Source organism: Chlorocebus sabaeus, chromosome 8 (assembly GCF_047675955.1).
Source record: "Chlorocebus sabaeus isolate Y175 chromosome 8, mChlSab1.0.hap1, whole genome shotgun sequence".
Lineage (NCBI taxonomy): Eukaryota > Metazoa > Chordata > Mammalia > Primates > Cercopithecidae > Chlorocebus > Chlorocebus sabaeus.
The window spans coordinates 45513412-45530876 of NC_132911.1; positions in this window are offsets into that span (position 1 = coordinate 45513412).

Consider the following 17465-nt stretch of genomic DNA (forward strand, 5'->3'; position numbering starts at 1 on the left):
TTTCCTTTTTCACCATAGACCTCTATGGGCTTCCCAATATCCCTTTGCCAATTCCCCAAGAACAGCCTTAGCGAAAGGCTTCTTGAAGGGAAAGATGTAACTCTGTGAGATGAATTAACAGAACACAGAGCAGTTTTTCAGAAAGTTTCTTTCCAGTTTTGAACGGAAGATATTTTCTTTTTCACCATAGCCCTCTATGGGCTTCCAAATATCCCTTTCCCAATTCCACAAGAACAGCCTTAGCGAAAGGCTTCTTCAAAGGAAAAACGTAACTCTGTGAGATGAATTAACAGAACACAGAGCAGATTCTCAGAAAGCTTCTTTCCAGTTTTGAAAGGAAGATATTTCCTTTTTCACCATAGCCCTCTATGGGCGTCCAAATATCCCTTTGCCAATTCCACAAGAACAGCCTTAGCTAAAGGCTTCTTGAAGGGAAAGATGTAACTCTGTGAGATGAATTAACAGAACACAGAGCAGTTTCTCAGAAAGCTTCTTTCCAGTTTTGAACGGAAGCGATTTCTTTTTTCACCATAGCCCTCTATGGGCTTACAAATATCCCTTTTCCCATTCCACAAGAACAGCCTTAGCGGAAGGCTTCTCGAAGGGAAAGATGTAACTCTGTGAGTTGAATTAAAAGAACACAGTGCAGTTTCTCAGAAAGCTTCTTTCCAGTTTTGAACGGAAGATATTTCCTTTTTCACCATAGCCCTCTATGGGCTTCCAAATATCACTTTGCCAATTCCACAAGAACAGCCTTAGCGAAAGGATTCTTGAAGGGAAAGATGTAACTCTGTGAGATGAATTAACAGAACACAGAGCAGTTTCTCAGAAAGCTTCTTTCCAGTTTTGAACGGAAGATATTTCCTTTTTCACCATAGCCCTTTAGGGGATTCCAAATATCCCTTTTCAAATTCCACAAGAACAGCCTTAGCGAAAGGCTTCTTGAAGGGAAAGATGTAACTCTTTGAGATGAATTAACAGAACACAGAGCAGTTTCTCAGAAAGCTTCTTTCCAGTTTTGAACGGAAGACATTTTCTTTTTCACCATAGACCTCTGTGGGCTTCCAAATATCCCTTTGCCAATTCCACAAGAACAGCCTTAGCGAAAGGCTTCTTGAAGGGAAAGATGTAACTCTGTGAGTTGAATTAACAGAACACAGAGCAGTTTCTCAGAAAGCTTCTTTCCAGTTTTGACCGGAAGTTATTTCCCTTTTCACCATAGCCCTCTATGGTCGTCCAAATATCCCTTTGCCAATTCCACAAGAACAGCCTTAGCGAAAGGCTTCTTGAATTGAAAGATGTAACTCTGTGAGATGAATTAACAGAACACAGAGCAGTTTCTCAGAAAGTCTATTTCCAGTTTTAAACGGAAGATATTTTCTTTTTCACCGTAGCCCTCTATGGGCTTCCAAATATCCCTTTCCCAATTCCACAAGAACAGCCTTAGCGAAGGCTTCTTCAAGGGAAAAATCTAACTCTGTGAGATGAATTAACAGAACACAGAGCAGTTTCTCAGAAAGCTTCTTTCCAGTTTTGAAAGGAAGATATTTCCTTTTTCACCATAGCCCTCTATGGGCTTCCAAATATCCCTTTGCCCATTCCACAAGAACAGCCTTAGCGAAAGGCTTCTTGAAGGGAAAGATGTAACTCTGTGAGATGAATTAACAGAACACAGAGCAGTATCCCAGAAAGCTTCTTTCCATGTTTGAACGGAAGATGTTTCCTTTTTCACCATAGCCCTCTATGGGCTTCCAAATATCCCTTTGCCATTTCCACAAGAACAGCTTTAATGAAAGACTTCTTGAAGGGAAAGATGTAACTCTGTGAGATGAATTAACAGAACACAGGGTAGTTTCTCAGAAAGCTTCTTTCCAGTTTTGAACGGAAGATATTTCCTTTTTCACCATAGCCCTCTAAGGGCTTCCAAATATCCCGTTGCCAGTTCCACAAGAACAGCTTTAGCGAAAGGCTTCTTGAAGGGAAAGATGTAACTCTGTGAGATGAATTAACAGAACACAGAGTAGTTTCTCAGAAAGCTTCTTTCCAGTTTTGAACGGAAGATATTTCCTTTTTCACCTCTGCCCTCTAGGGGCTTCCAAATATTCCTTTGCCAATTCCAGAAGAACAGCCTTAGCGAAAGGCTTCTTGAAGGGAATTATGAAACTCTGTGAGATGAAGAACACAGAGCAGTTTCTCCGAAAGCTTCTTTCCAGTTTTGAACGGAAGATATTTCCTTTTTCACCATAGCCCTCTAGGGGCTTCCAAATATCCCTTTGCCAATTCCACAAGAACAGCCTTACCGAAGGGATTCTTGAAGAGAAAGATGTAACTCTGCGAGATGAATTAACAGAACACAGAGCAATTTCTCAGAAAGCTTCTTTCCAGTTTTGAACGGAAGATATTTCCTTTTTCACCATAGCCCTCTATGGGCTTCCAAATATCACTTCGCGAATTCAACAAGAACAGCCTTAGCGAAAGGCTTTTTGAAGGGAAAGATGTAACTCTGTGAGATGAATTAACAGAACACAGAGCAGTTTCTCAGAAAGCTTCTTTCCAGTTTTGAACGGAAGATATTTCCTTTTTCACCATAGCCCCCTGTGGGCTTCCAAATATCACTTTGCCAATTCCACAAGAACAGCCTTAGCGAAAGGCTTCTTGTAGGGAAAGATGTAACTCTGTGAGATGAATTAACAGAACACAGAGCAGTTTCTCAGAAAGCTTCTTTCCAGTTTTGAACGGAAGAAATTTCCTTTTTCACCATAGCCCTCTATGGACTTCCAAGTATCCCTTTGCCAATTCCACAAGAATAGCCTTAGCGAAAGGCTTCTTGAAGGGAAAGATGTAACCCTGTGAGATGAATTAAGAGATCACAGAGCAGTTTCTCAGAAAGGTTCTTTCCAGTTTTGAACGGAAGTTATTTCCTTTTTCACCATAGCCCTCTATGGGCTTCCTAATATCCCTTTCCCAATTCCACAAGAACAGCCTTAGCGAAAGGCTTCTTGAAGGGGAAGATGTAACTCTGTGAGATGAATTAACAGAACACAGAGCAGTTTCTCAGAAAGCTTCTTTCCAGTTTTGAACGGAATATATTTCCTTTTTCACCATAGCCCTCTAGGGCTTCCAAATATCCCGTTGCCAATTCCACAAAAATAGCCTTAGCGAAAGGCTTCTTGAAGGGAAAGATGTAACTCTGTGAGATGAATAAACATAACACAGAGCAGTTTCTCCGAAAGGTTCTTTCCAGTTTTGAACGGAAGTTATTTCCTTTTTCACCATAGCCCTCTACGGGCTTCCAAATATCCGTTTGGCCATTCCACAAGTACAGCCTTAGCGAAAGGCTTCTTGAAGGGAAAGATGTAACTCTGTGAGATGAATTAACAGAACACAGAGCAATTTCTCAGAAACCTTCTTTGCAGTTTTGAACGGAAGATATTTCCTTTTTCACCATAGCCCTCTATGGGCTTCCAAATATCCCTTTCCCAATTCCACAAGAACAGCTTTAGCGAAAGGCTTCATGAAGGGAAAGATGTAACTCTGTGAGATGAATTAACAGAACACAGAGCAGTTTCTCAGAAAGCTTCTTTCCAGTTTTGAACGGAAGATATTTCCTTTTACACCATAGCACTCTATGGGCTTCCAAATATCACTTTCTCAATTCCAAAAGAACAGCCTTGGCGAAAGACTTCTTGAAGGGAAAGATGTAACTCTGTGAGATGAATTAACAGAACGCAGAGCAGTTTCTCAGAAAGCTTGTTTCCAGTTTTGAACGGAAGATATTTCCTTTTTCACCATAGCCCTCTAGGGGCTTCCAAATATCCCTTTGCCAATTCCACAAGAACAGCCTTAGCGAAGGGCTTCTTGAAAGGAAAGATGTAACTCTGCGAGATGAATTAACAGAACACAGAGTAGTTTCTCAGAAAGCTTCTTTCCAGTTTTGAACGGAAGTTATTGCCTTTTTCACCATAGCCCTCTATGGGCTTCCAAATATCACTTCGCGAATTCAACAAGAACAGCCTTAGCGAAAGGCTTCTTGAAGGAAAGATGTAACTCTGTGAGATGAATTTACAGAACACAGAGCAGTTTCTCATAAAGCTTCTTTCCAGTTTTGAAAGGAAGATATTTCCTTTTTCACCATAGCCCTCTAGGGGCTCCAAATATCCCTTTGCCAATTCCACAAGAACAGCCTTAGCGAAAGGCTTCTTGAAGGGAAAGATGTAACTCTGTGAGATGAATTAACAGAACACAGAGCAGTTTCTCAGAAAGCTTCTTTCCAGTTTTGAACGGAAGATATTTCCTTTTTCACCATAGCCCTCTATGGGCTTCCAAATATCCCTTTGCCAATTCCACAAGAACAGCCTTAGCGAAAGGCTTCTTGAAGGGAAAGATGTAACTCTGTGAGATGAATTAACAGAACACAGAGCAGTTTCTCAGAGAGCTTCTTTACAGTATTGAACGGAATGTATTTGCTTTTTCACCATATCCCTCAATGGGCTTCCAAATATCCCGTTGCCATTTCCACAAAAACAGATTTAATGAAAGACTTCTTGAAGGGAAAGATGTAACTCTGTGAGATGAATTAACAGAACACAGAGTAGTTTCTCAGAAAGCTTCTTTCCAGTTTTGAAGGGAAGATATTTCCATTTTCACCAGAGCCCTCTAGGGGCTTCCAAATATCCCTTTGCCAATCCCACAAAAACAGCCTTAGCAAAAGGCTTCTTGAAGGGAAAGATGTAACTCTGTGAGATGAATTAACAGAACACAGAGCAGTTTCTCAGAAAGGTTCTTTCCAGTTTTGAACGGAAGTTATTTCCTTTTTCACCATAGCCCTCTATGGGCTTGCAAATATCCCTTTGCCAATTCCACAAGAACAGCCTTAGCGAAAGGCTTCTTGAAGGGGAAGATGTAACTCTGTGAGATGAATTAACAGAACACAGAGCAGTTTCTCAGAACGCTTCTTTCCAGTTTTGAACGGAAGATATTTAATTTTTCACCATAGCCCTCTAGGGCTTCCCAATATCCCTTTGCCAATTCCACAAGAACAGCCTTAGCGAAAGGCTTCTTGAAGGGAAAGATGTATCTCTGTGAGATGAATTAACAGAACACAGAGCAGTTTCTCATAAAGCTTCTTTCCAGTTTTGAAAGGAAGATATTTCCTTTTTCACCATAGCCCTCTAGGGGCTTCCTAATATCCCTTTTCCACTTCCACAAGAACAGACTTAGCGAAAGGCTTCTTGAAGGGAAAGATGTAACTCTGTGAGGTGAATTAACAGAACACAGAGCAGTTTCTCAGAAAGCTTCTTTCCAGTTTTGAACGGAAGTTATTGCCTTTTTCACCATAGCCCTCTATGGGCTTCCAAATATCACTTCGCGAATTCAACAAGAACAGCCTTAGCGAAAGGCTTCTTGAAGGGAAAGATGTAACTCTGTGAGATGAATTAACAGAACACAGAGCAATTTCTCAGAAACCTTCTATCCAGTTTTGAACGGAAGATATTTCCTTTTTCACCATAGCCCTCTATGGGCTTCCAAATATCACTTTGCGAATTCCACAAGAACAGCCTTAGCGAAAGGTTTCTTGAAGGGATAGATGTAACTCTGTGAGATGAATTAACAGCACACAGAGCAGTTTTTCAGATAGCTTCTTTCCAGTTTTGAACGGAAGATATTTCCTTTTTCACCATAGACCTCTATGGGCTTCCAAATATCCCTTTGCCAATTCCACAAGAACAGCCTTAGCGAAAGGCTTCTTGAAGGGAAAGATGTAACTCTGTGAGATGAATTAACAGAACACAGAGCAGTTTCTCAGAAAGCTTCTTTCCAGTTTTTAACGGAAGATATTTCCTTTTTCATCTCTGCCCTCTATGGTCTTCCAAATATCCCTTTGCCAATTCCACAAGAGCAGCCTTAGCGAAAGGCTTCTTGAAGGGAAAGATGTAACTCTGTGAGATGAATTAACAGAACACATAGCAGTTTCTCAGAAAGTTTCTTTCTAGTTTTGAACGGAAGATATTTTCTTTTTCACCGTAGCCCTCTATGGGCTTCCAAATATCCCTTTCCCAATTCCACAAGAACAGCCTTAGCGAAAGGCTTCTTCAAGGGAAAAATGTAACTCTGTGAGATGAATTAACAGAACACAGACCAGTTTCTCAGAAAGCTTCTTTCCAGTTTTGAAAGAAGATATTTCCTTTTTCACCGTAGCCCTCTATGGGCTTCCAAATATCCCTTTGACAATTCCAAAGAACAGCCTTAGCGAAAGGCTTCTTGAAGAGAAAAATGTAACTCTGTGAGATGAATTAACAGAACACAGAGCAGTTTCTCAGAAAGCTTCTTTCCAGTTTTGAACGGAAGATATTTCCTTTTTCACCATGGCCCTCTATGGGCTTCCAAATATCACTTTGCGAATTTCACAAGAACAGCTTTAGCGAAAGGCTTCTTGAAGGGAAAGATGTAAGTCTGTGAGATGAATTAACAGAACACAGAGTAGTTTCTCTGAAAGCTTCTTTCCAGTTTTGAACGGAAGATATTTCCTTTTTCACCATAGCCCTCTAGGGCCTTCCAAATATCCCTTTGCCAATTGCACAAGAACAGCCTTAGCGAAAGGCTTCTTGAAGGGAAAGATGTATCTCTGTGAGATGAATTAACAGAACACAGAGCAGTTTCTCAGAAAGGTTCTTTCCAATTTTGAACGGAAGATATTTCCTTTTTCACCATAGCCCTCTATGGGCTTCCAAATATCCCTTTGCCAATTCCACAAGAACATCCTTAGCGAAAGGCTTCTTGAAGGGGAAGATGTAACTCTGTGAGATGAATTAACAGAACACAGAGCAATTTCTCAGAAACATTCTTACCTGTTTTGAACGGAAGATATTTCCTTTTTCACCATAGCCCTCTATGGGCTTCCAAATATCACTTTGCGAATTCCAGAAGAACAGCCTTAGCGAAAGGCTTCTTGAAGTAAAAGATGTAACTCTGTGAGATGAATTAACAGAACACAGAGCATTTTCTCAGAAAGTTTCTTTCCAGTTTTGAACGGAAGATATTTCCTTTTTCACCATAGACCTCTAGGGGCTTCCAAATATCCCTTTGCAATTCTACAAGAACAGCCTTAGCGAAAGGCTTCTTGAAGGGAAAGATGTAACTCTGTGAGATGAATTAACAGAACACAGAACAGTTTCTCAGAAAGCTTCTTTCCAATTTTGAACGGAAGATATTTCCTTTTTCACCATAGCCCTCTAGGGGCTTCCAAATATCACTTTGCGAATTCCACAAGAACAGCCTTAGCGAAAGGCTTCTTGAAGGGAAAGATGTAACTCTGTGAGATGAATTAACATAACACAGAGCATTTTCTCAGAAAGCTTCTTTCCAGTTTTGAACGGAAGATATTTCCTTTTTCACCATAGCCCTCTAAGGGCTTCCAAATATCCCGTTACCAGTTCCACAAGAACAGCTTTAGCGAAAGGCTTCTTGAAGGGAAAGATGTAACTCTGTGAGATGAATTAACAGAACACAGAGTAGTTTCTCAGAAAGCTTCTTTCCAGTTTTGAACGGAAGATATTTCCTTTTTCACCTCTGCCCTCTAGGGCCTTCCAAATATCGCTTTGCCAATTCCAGAAGAACAGCCTTAGCGAAAGGCTTCTTGAAGGGAATTATGTAACTCTGTGAGATGAAGAACACAGAGCAGTTTCTCAGAAAGCTTCTTTCCAGTTTTGAACGAAAGATATTTCCTTTTTCACCATAGCCCTCTAGGGGCTTCCAAATATCCCTTTGCCAATTCCACAAGAACAGCCTTACCGAAGGGATTCTTGAAGAGAAAGATGTAACTCTGCGAGATGAATTAACAGAACACAGAGCAGTTTCTCAGAAAGCTTCTTTCCAGTTTTGAACGGAAGACATTTTCTTTTTCACCATATCCCTCTATGCGCTTCCAAATATCACTTCGCGAATTCAACAAGAACAGCCTTAGCGAAAGGTTTTTTGAAGGGAAAGATGTAACTCTGTGAGATGAATTAACAGAATACAGAGCAGTTTCTCAGAAAGCTTCTTTCCAGTTTTGAACGGAAGATATTTCCTTTTTCACCATAGCCCCCTATGGGCTTCCAAATATCACTTTGCCAATTCCACAAGAACAGCCTTAGCGAAAGGCTTCTTGTAGGCAAAGATGTAACTCTGTGAGATGAATTTACAGAACACAGAGCAGTTTCTCAGAAAGCTTCTTTCCAGTTTTGAACGGAAGAAAATTCCTTTTTCACCATAGCCCTCTATGAACTTCCAAATATCCCTTTGCCAATTCCACAAGAATAGCCTTAGCGAAAGGCTTCTTGAAGGGAAAGATGTAACTCTGTGAGATGAAGTAACAGATCACAGAGCAGTTTCTCAGAAAGGTTCTTTCCAGTTTTGAACGGAAGTTATTTCCTTTTTCACCATAGCCCTCTATGGGCTTCCTAATATCCCTTTCCCAATTCCACAAGAACAGCCTTAGCGAAAGGCTTCTTGAAGGGAAAGATGTAACTCTGTGAGATGAATTAACAGAACACAGAGCAGTTTCTCAGAAAGCTTCTTTCCAGTTTTGAACGGAATATATTTCCTTTTTCACCATAGCCATCTAGGGCTTCCAAATATCCCTTTGCCAATTCCACAGGAACAGCCTTACCGAATGGCTTCTTGAAGGGAAAGATGTAACTCTGTGAGATGAATAAACATAACACAGAGCAGTTTCTCAGAAAGGATCTTTCCCGTTTTGAACGGAAGTTATTTCCTTTTTCACCATAGCCCTCTACGGGCTTCCAAATATCCGTTTGGCAATTCCACAAGAACAGCCTTAGCGAAAGGCTTCTTGAAGGGAAAGATGTAACTCTGTGAGATGAATTAACAGAACACAGAGCAATTTCTCAGAAACCTTCTTTGCAGTTTTGAACGGAAGATATTTCCTTTTTCACCATAGCCCTCTATGGGCTTCCAAATATCCCTTTCCCAATTCCACAAGAACAGCTTTAGCGAAAGGCTTCATGAAGGGAAAGATGTAACTCTGTGAGATGAATTAACAGAATACAGAGCAGTTTCTCAGAAAGCTTCTTTCCAGTTTTGAACGGAAGATATTTCCTTTTTCACCATAGCCCTCTATGGGCTTCCAAATATCCCTTTGCCAATTCCACAAGAACAGCCTTAGCGAAAGGCTTCTCGAAGGGAAAGAAGTAACTCTGTGAGTTGAATTAAAAGAACACAGTGCAGTTTCTCAGAAACCTTCTTTCCAGTTTTGAACCGAAGATATTTCCTTTTTCACCATAGCCCTCTAGGGCTTCCCAATATCCCTTTGCCAATTCCACAAGAACAGCCTTAGCGAAAGGCTTCTTGAAGGGAAAGATGTAACTCTGTGAGATGAATTAACAGAACACAGAGCAGTTTCTCAGAAAGCTTCTTTCCAGTTTTGAACGGAAGATATTACCTTTTTCACCATAGCCCTCTAGGGGATTACAAATATCCCTTTGCCAATTCTACAAGAACAGCCTTAGCGAAGGGCTTCTTGAAAGGAAAGATGTAACTCAGCGAGATGAATTAACAGAACACAGAGCTGTTTCTCAGAAAGCTTCTTTCCAGTTTTGAACGGAAGATATTTCCTTTTTCACCATAGCCCTCTAAGGGCTTCCAAATATCACTTCGCGAATTCAACAAGAACAGCCTTAGCGAAAGGCTTCTGGAAGGGAAAGATGTAACTCTGTGAGATGAATTAACAGAACGCAGAGCAGTTTCTCAGAAAGCTTCTTTCCAGTTTTGAACGGAAGATATTTCCTTTTTCACCATAGCCCTCTATGGGCTTCCAAATATCCCGTTGCCAATTCTACAAGAACAGCCTTAGCGAAAGGCTTCTTGAAGGGAAAGATGTAAGTCTGTGAGATGAAGTAACAGAACACGGAGCAGTTTCTCAGAAAGGTTCTTTCCAGTTTTGAACGGAAGTTATTTCCTTTTTCACCATAGCCCTCTATGGGCTTCCAAATATCCCTTGGCCAATTCCACAAGAACAGCCTTAGCGAAAGGCTTCTGGAAGGGAAAGATGTAACTCTGTGAGATGAATTAACAGAACACAGAGCAGTTTCTCAGAAAGCTTCTTTCCAGTTTTGAACGGAAGATATTTCCTTTTTCACCGTAGCCCTCTATGGTCTTCCAAATATCCCTTTCCCAATTCCACAAGAACAGCCTTAGCGAAAGGCTTCTTGAAGGGGAAGATGTAACTCTGTGAGATGAATTAACAGAACACAGAGCAGTTTCTCAGAAAGCTTCTTTCCAGTTTTGAACGGAAGATATTTAATTTTTCACCATAGCCCTCTAGGGCTTCCCAATATCCCTTTGCCAATTCCACAAGAACAGCCTTAGCGAAAGGCTTCTTGAAGGGAAAGATGTAACTCTGTGAGATGAATTAACAGAACACAGAGCAGTGTCTCAGAAAGGTTCTTTCCAGTTTTGAACGGAAGTTTTTTCCTTTTTCACCACAGCCCTATATGGGCTTCCTAATATCACTTTCCCAATTCCACAAGAACAGCCTTAGCGAAAGGCATCTTGAAGGGAAAGATGTAACTCTGTGAGATGAATTAACAGAACACAGAGCAGTTTCTCAGAAAGCTTCTTTCCAGTTTTGAACGGAAGATATTTCCTTTTTCACCATAGCCCTCTAGGGCTTCCAAATATCCCTTTGCCAATTCCACAAGAACAGCCTTAGCGAAAGGGTTCTTGCAGGGAAAGATGTAACTCTGTGAGATGAATAAACATAACACAGAGCAGTTTCTCAGAAAGGTTCTTTCCAGTTTTGAACGGAAGTTATTTCCTTTTTCACCATAGCCCTCTATGGGCTTCCAAATATCCCTTTGCCAATTCCACAAGAACAGCCTTAGCGAAAGGCTTCTCGAAGGGAAAGAAGTAACTCTGTGAGTTGAATTAAAAGAACACAGTGCAGTTTCTCAGAAACCTTCTTTCTAGTTTTGAAGGGAAGATATTTCCTTTTTCACCATAGCCCTCTAGGGGCTTCCAAATATCCCTTTGCCAATTCCACAAGAACAGCCTTAGCGAAAGGCTTCTTGAAGGGAAAGATGTAACTCTGTGAGATGAATTAACAGAACACAGAGCAGTTTCTCAGAAAGGTTCTTTCCAGTTTTGAACGGAAGTTATTTCCTTTTTCACCATAGCCCTCTATGGGCTTCCAAATATCACTTCGCGAATTCAACAAGAACAGCATTAGGGAAAGGCTTCTGGAAGGGAAAGATGTAACTCTGTGAGATGAATTTACAGAACACAGAGCAGTTTCTCAGAAAGCTTCTTTCCAGTTTTGAACGGAAGATATTTCCTTTTTCACCATAGCCCTCTATGGGCTTCCAAATATCACTTTCTCAATTCCAAAAGAACAGCCTTGGCGAAAGACTTCTTGAAGGGAAAGATGTAACTCTGTGAGATGAATTAACAGAACACAGAGCAGTTTCTCAGAAAGCTTCTTTCCAGTTTTGAAGGGAAGATATTTCCTTTTTCACCATAGCCCTCTATGGGCTTCCAAATATCCCTTTGCCAATTCCACAAGAACAGCCTTAGCGAAAGGCTTCTTGAAGGGAAAGATGTAACTCTGTGAGATGAATTAACAGAACACAGAGCAGTTTCTCAGAGAGCTTCTTTAGAGTATTGAACGGAAGGTATTTGCTTTTTCACCATATCCCTCTATGGGCTTCCAAATATCCCGTTGCCATTTCCACAAAAACAGATTTAATGAAAGACTTCTTGAAGGGAAAGATGTAACTCTGTGAGATGAATTAACAGAACACAGAGTAGTTTCTCAGAAAGCTTCTTTCCAGTTTTGAAGGGAAGATATTTCCTTTTTACCATAGCCCTCTAGGGGCTTCCAAATATCCCTTTGCCAATCCCACAAAAACAGCCTTAGCAAAAGGCTTCTAGAAGGGAAAGATGTAACTCTGTGAGATGAATTAACAGAACACCGAGCAGTTTCTCATAAAGCTTCCTTCCAGTTTTGAAGGGAAGATATTTCCTTTTTCACCATAGCCCTCTATGGGCGTCCAAATATCCCTTTGCCAATTCCAAAAGAACAGCATTAGCGAAAGGCTTCTTGAAGGGAAAGATGTAACTCTGTGAGATGAATTAACAGAACACAGAGCAGTTTCTCAGAAAGCTTCTTTCCAGTTTTGAACGGAAGATATTTCCTTTTTCACCATAGCCCTCTAGGGGATTCCAAATATCCCTTTGCCAATTCTACAAGAACAGCCTTAGCGAAGGGCTTCTTGAAAGGAAAGATGTAACTCAGCGAGATGAATTAACACAACACAGAGCTGTTTCTCAGAAAGCTTCTTTCCAGTTTTGAACGGAAGATATTTCCTTTTTCACCATAGCCCTCTATGGGCTTCCAAATATCACTTCGCGAATTCAACAAGAACAGCCTTAGCGAAAGGCTTCTGGAAGGGAAAGATGTAACTCTGTGAGATGAATTAACAGAACGCAGAGCAGTTTCTCAGAAAGCTTCTTTCCAGTTTTGAACGGAAGATATTTCCTTTTTCACCATAGCCCTCTATGAGCTTCCAAATATCCCGTTGCCAATTCCACAAGAACAGCCTTAGCGAAAGGCTTCTTGAAGGGAAAGATGTAACTCTGTGAGATGAAGTAACAGGACACGGAGCAGTTTCTCAGAAAGGTTCTATCTAGTTTTGAACGGAAGTTATTTCCTTTTTCACCATAGCCCTCTATGGGCTTCCAAATATCCCTTGGCCAATTCCACAAGAACAGCCTTAGCGAAAGGCTTCTGGAAGGGAAAGATGTAACTCTGTGAGATGAATTAACAGAACACAGAGCAGTTTCTCAGAAAGCTTCTTTCCAGTTTTGAACGGAAGATATTTCCTTTTTCACCGTAGCCCTCTATGGTCTTCCAAATATCCCTTTCCCAATTCCACAAGAACAGCCTTAGCGAAAGGCTTCTTGAAGGGGAAGATGTAACTCTGTGAGATGAATTAACAGAACACAGAGCAGTTTCTCAGAAAGCTTCTTTCCAGTTTTGAACGGAAGATATTTAATTTTTCACCATAGCCCTCTAGGGCTTCCCAATATCCCTTTGCCAATTCCACAAGAACAGCCTTAGCGAAAGGCTTCTTGAAGGGAAAGATGTAACACTGTGAGATGAATTAACAGAACACAGAGCAGTTTCTCAGAAAGGTTCTTTCCAGTTTTGAACGGAAGTTATTTCCTTTTTCACCGTAGCCCTCTTTGTAACTCTGTGAGATGAATTAACAGAACACAGAGCAGTTTCTCAGAAAGTCTATTTCCAGTTTTAAACGGAAGATATTTTCTTTTTCACCGTAGCCCTCTATGGGCTTCCAAATATCCCTTTCCCAATTCCACAAGAACAGCCTTAGCGAAGGCTTCTTCAAGGGAAAAATCTAACTCTGTGAGATGAATTAACAGAACACAGAGCAGTTTCTCAGAAAGCTTCTTTCCAGTTTTGAAAGGAAGATATTTCCTTTTTCACCATAGCCCTCTATGGGCTTCCAAATATCCCTTTGCCCATTCCACAAGAACAGCCTTAGCGAAAGGCTTCTTGAAGGGAAAGATGTAACTCTGTGAGATGAATTAACAGAACACAGAGCAGTATCCCAGAAAGCTTCTTTCCATGTTTGAACGGAAGATGTTTCCTTTTTCACCATAGCCCTCTATGGGCTTCCAAATATCCCTTTGCCAATTCCACAAGAACAGCCTTAGCGAAAGGCTTCTCGAAGGGAAAGAAGTAACTCTGTGAGTTGAATTAAAAGAACACAGTGCAGTTTCTCAGAAAGCTTCTTTCCAGTTTTGAACGGAAGATATTTCCTTTTTCACCATAGCCCTCTAGGGCTTCCCAGTATCCCTTTGCCAATTCCACAAGAACAGCCTTAGGGAAAGGCTTCTTGAAGGGAAAGATGTAACTCTGTGAGATGAATTAACAGAACACAGAGCAGTTTCTCAGAAAGCTTCTTTCCAGTTTTGAACGGAAGATATTTCCTTTTTCACCATAGCCCTCTATGGGCTCCAAATATCCCTTTGCCAATTCCACAAGAACAGCCTTAGCGAAAGGCTTCTTGAAGTGAAAGATGTAACTCGGTGAGATGAATTAACAGACCACAGAGCAGTTTCTCAGAAAGCTTCTTTCCAGTTTTGAACGGAAGATATTTATTTTTTCACCATAACCCTCTATGGGCTCCAAATATCCCTTTGCCAATTCCGCAAGAACAGCCTTAGCGTAAGGCTTTTTGAAGGGAAAGATGTAACTCTGTGAGATGAATTAACAGAACACAGAGCAGTTTGTCAGAAAGCTTCTTTCCAGTTTTGAACGGAAGATATTTCCTTTGTCGCCATAGCCCTCTAGGGGCTTCCAAATATCCCTTTGAAAATTCCACAAGAACAGCCTTAGCGAAAGGCTTCTTGAAGGGAAAGATGTAACTCTGTGAGATGAATTAACAGAACACAGAGCAGTTTCTCAGAAAGCTTCTTTATAGTTTTGAACGGAAGATATTTCCTTTTTCACCATAGCCCTCTATGGGCTTCCAAATATCCCTTTGTCAATTCCACAAGAACAGCCTTAGCGAAAGGCTTCTTGAAGGGAAAGATGTAACTCTGTGAGATGAATTAACAGAACACAGAGCAGTTTCTCAGAAAGCTTCTTTACAGTATTGAACGGAAGGTATTTCCTTTTTCACCATATCCCACTATGGGCTTCCAAATATCCCTTTGCCATTTCCACAAGAACAGCTTTAATGAAAGACTTCTTGAAGGGAAAGATGTAACTCTGTGAGATGAATTAACAGAACACAGGGTAGTTTCTCAGAAAGCTTCTTTCCAGTTTTGAAGGGAAGATATTTCCTTTTTCACCATAGCTCTCTAGGGGCTTCCAAATATCCCTTTGCCAATTCCACAAAAACAGCCTTAGCGAAAGGCTTCTTGAAGGGAAAGATGTAACTCTGTGAGATGAATTAACAGAACACAGAGCAGTTTCTCAGAAAGCTTCCTTCCAGTTTTGAACGGAATATATTTAATTTTTCACCATACCCCTCTATGGGCGTCCAAATATCCCTTTGCCAATTCCAAAAGAACAGCATTAGCGAAAGGCTTCTTGAAGGGAGAGATGTAACTCTGTGAGATGAATTAACAGAACACAGAGCAGTTTCTCAGAAAGCTTCTTTCCAGTTTTGAACGGAAGATATTTCCTTTTTCACCATAGCCCTCTAGGGAATTCCAAATATCCCTTTGCCAATTCTACAAGAACAGCCTTAGAGAAGGGCTTCTTGAAGGGAAAGATGTAACTCTGCGAGATGAATTAACAGAACACAGAGCAGTTTCTCAGAAAGCTTCTTTCGAGTTTTGAACGGAAGATATTTCATTTTTCACCATAGCGCTCTATGGGCTTCCAAATATCACCTCGCGAATTCAACAAGAACAGCCTTAGCGAAAGGCTTCTGGAAGGGAAAGATGTAACTCTGTGAGATGAATTAACAGAACGCAGAGCAGTTTCTCAGAAAGCTTCTTTCCAGTTTTGAACGGAAGATATTTCCTTTTTCACCGTAGCCCTCTATGGTCTTCCAAATATCCCTTTCCCAATTCCACAGGAACAGCCTTAGCGAAAGGCTTCTTGAAGGGGAAGATGTAACTCTGTGAGATGAATTAACAGAACACAGAGCAGTTTCTCAGAAAGCTTCTTTCCAGTTTTGAACGGAAGATATTTCCTTTTTCACCATAGCCCTCTAGGGCTTCCCAATATCCCTTTGCCAATTCCATAAGAACCGCCTTAGCGAAAGGCTTCTTGAAGGGAAAGATGTAACTCTGTGAGATGAATTAACAGAACACAGAGCAGTTTCTCAGAAAGGTTCTTTCCAGTTTTGAACGGAAGTTATTTCCTTTTTCACCATAGCCCTCTATGGGCATGCAAATATCCCTTTGCCAATTCCACAAGAACAGCCTTAGCGAAAGGCTTCTGGAAGGGAAAGATGTAACTCTGTGAGATGAATTAACAGAACACAGAGCAGTTTCTCAGAAAGCTTCTTTCCAGTTTTGAACGGAAGATATTTCGTTTTTCACCATAGCCCTCTAGGGCTTCCCAATATCCTTTTGCCAATTCCACAAGAACAGCCTTCGCGAAAGGCTTCTTTAAGGGAAAGATGTAACTCTGTGAGATGAATTAACAGAACACAGAGGAGTTTCTCAGAAAGCTTCTTTCCAGTTTTGTACGGAAGATATTTCCTTTTTCACCATAGCCCTCTATTGGCGTCCAAATATCCCTTTGCCAATTCCAAAAGAACAGCATTAGCGAAAGGCTTCTTGAAGGGAGAGATGTAACTCTGTGAGATGAATTAACAGAACACAGAGCAGTTTCTCAGAAAGCTTCTTTCCAGTTTTGAACGGAAGATATTTCCTTTTTCACCATAGCCCTCTAGGGAATTCCAAATATCCCTTTGCCAATTCTACAAGAACAGCCTTAGAGAAGGGCTTCTTGAAGGGAAAGATGTAACTCTGCGAGATGAATTAACAGAACACAGAGCAGTTTCTCAGAAAGCTTCTTTCGAGTTTTGAACGGAAGATATTTCATTTTTCACCATAGCGCTCTATGGGCTTCCAAATATCACCTCGCGAATTCAACAAGAACAGCCTTAGCGAAAGGCTTCTGGAAGGGAAAGATGTAACTCTGTGAGATGAATTAACAGAACGCAGAGCAGTTTCTCAGAAAGCTTCTTTCCAGTTTTGAACGGAAGATATTTCCTTTTTCACCGTAGCCCTCTATGGTCTTCCAAATATCCCTTTCCCAATTCCACAGGAACAGCCTTAGCGAAAGGCTTCTTGAAGGGGAAGATGTAACTCTGTGAGATGAATTAACAGAACACAGAGCAGTTTCTCAGAAAGCTTCTTTCCAGTTTTGAACGGAAGATATTTCCTTTTTCACCATAGCCCTCTAGGGCTTCCCAATATCCCTTTGCCAATTCCATAAGAACCGCCTTAGCGAAAGGCTTCTTGAAGGGAAAGATGTAACTCTGTGAGATGAATTAACAGAACACAGAGCAGTTTCTCAGAAAGGTTCTTTCCAGTTTTGAACGGAAGTTATTTCCTTTTTCACCATAGCCCTCTATGGGCATGCAAATATCCCTTTGCCAATTCCACAAGAACAGCCTTAGCGAAAGGCTTCTGGAAGGGAAAGATGTAACTCTGTGAGATGAATTAACAGAACACAGAGCAGTTTCTCAGAAAGCTTCTTTCCAGTTTTGAACGGAAGATATTTCGTTTTTCACCATAGCCCTCTAGGGCTTCCCAATATCCTTTTGCCAATTCCACAAGAACAGCCTTCGCGAAAGGCTTCTTTAAGGGAAAGATGTAACTCTGTGAGATGAATTAACAGAACACAGAGGAGTTTCTCAGAAAGCTTCTTTCCAGTTTTGTACGGAAGATATTTCCTTTTTCACCATAGCCCTCTA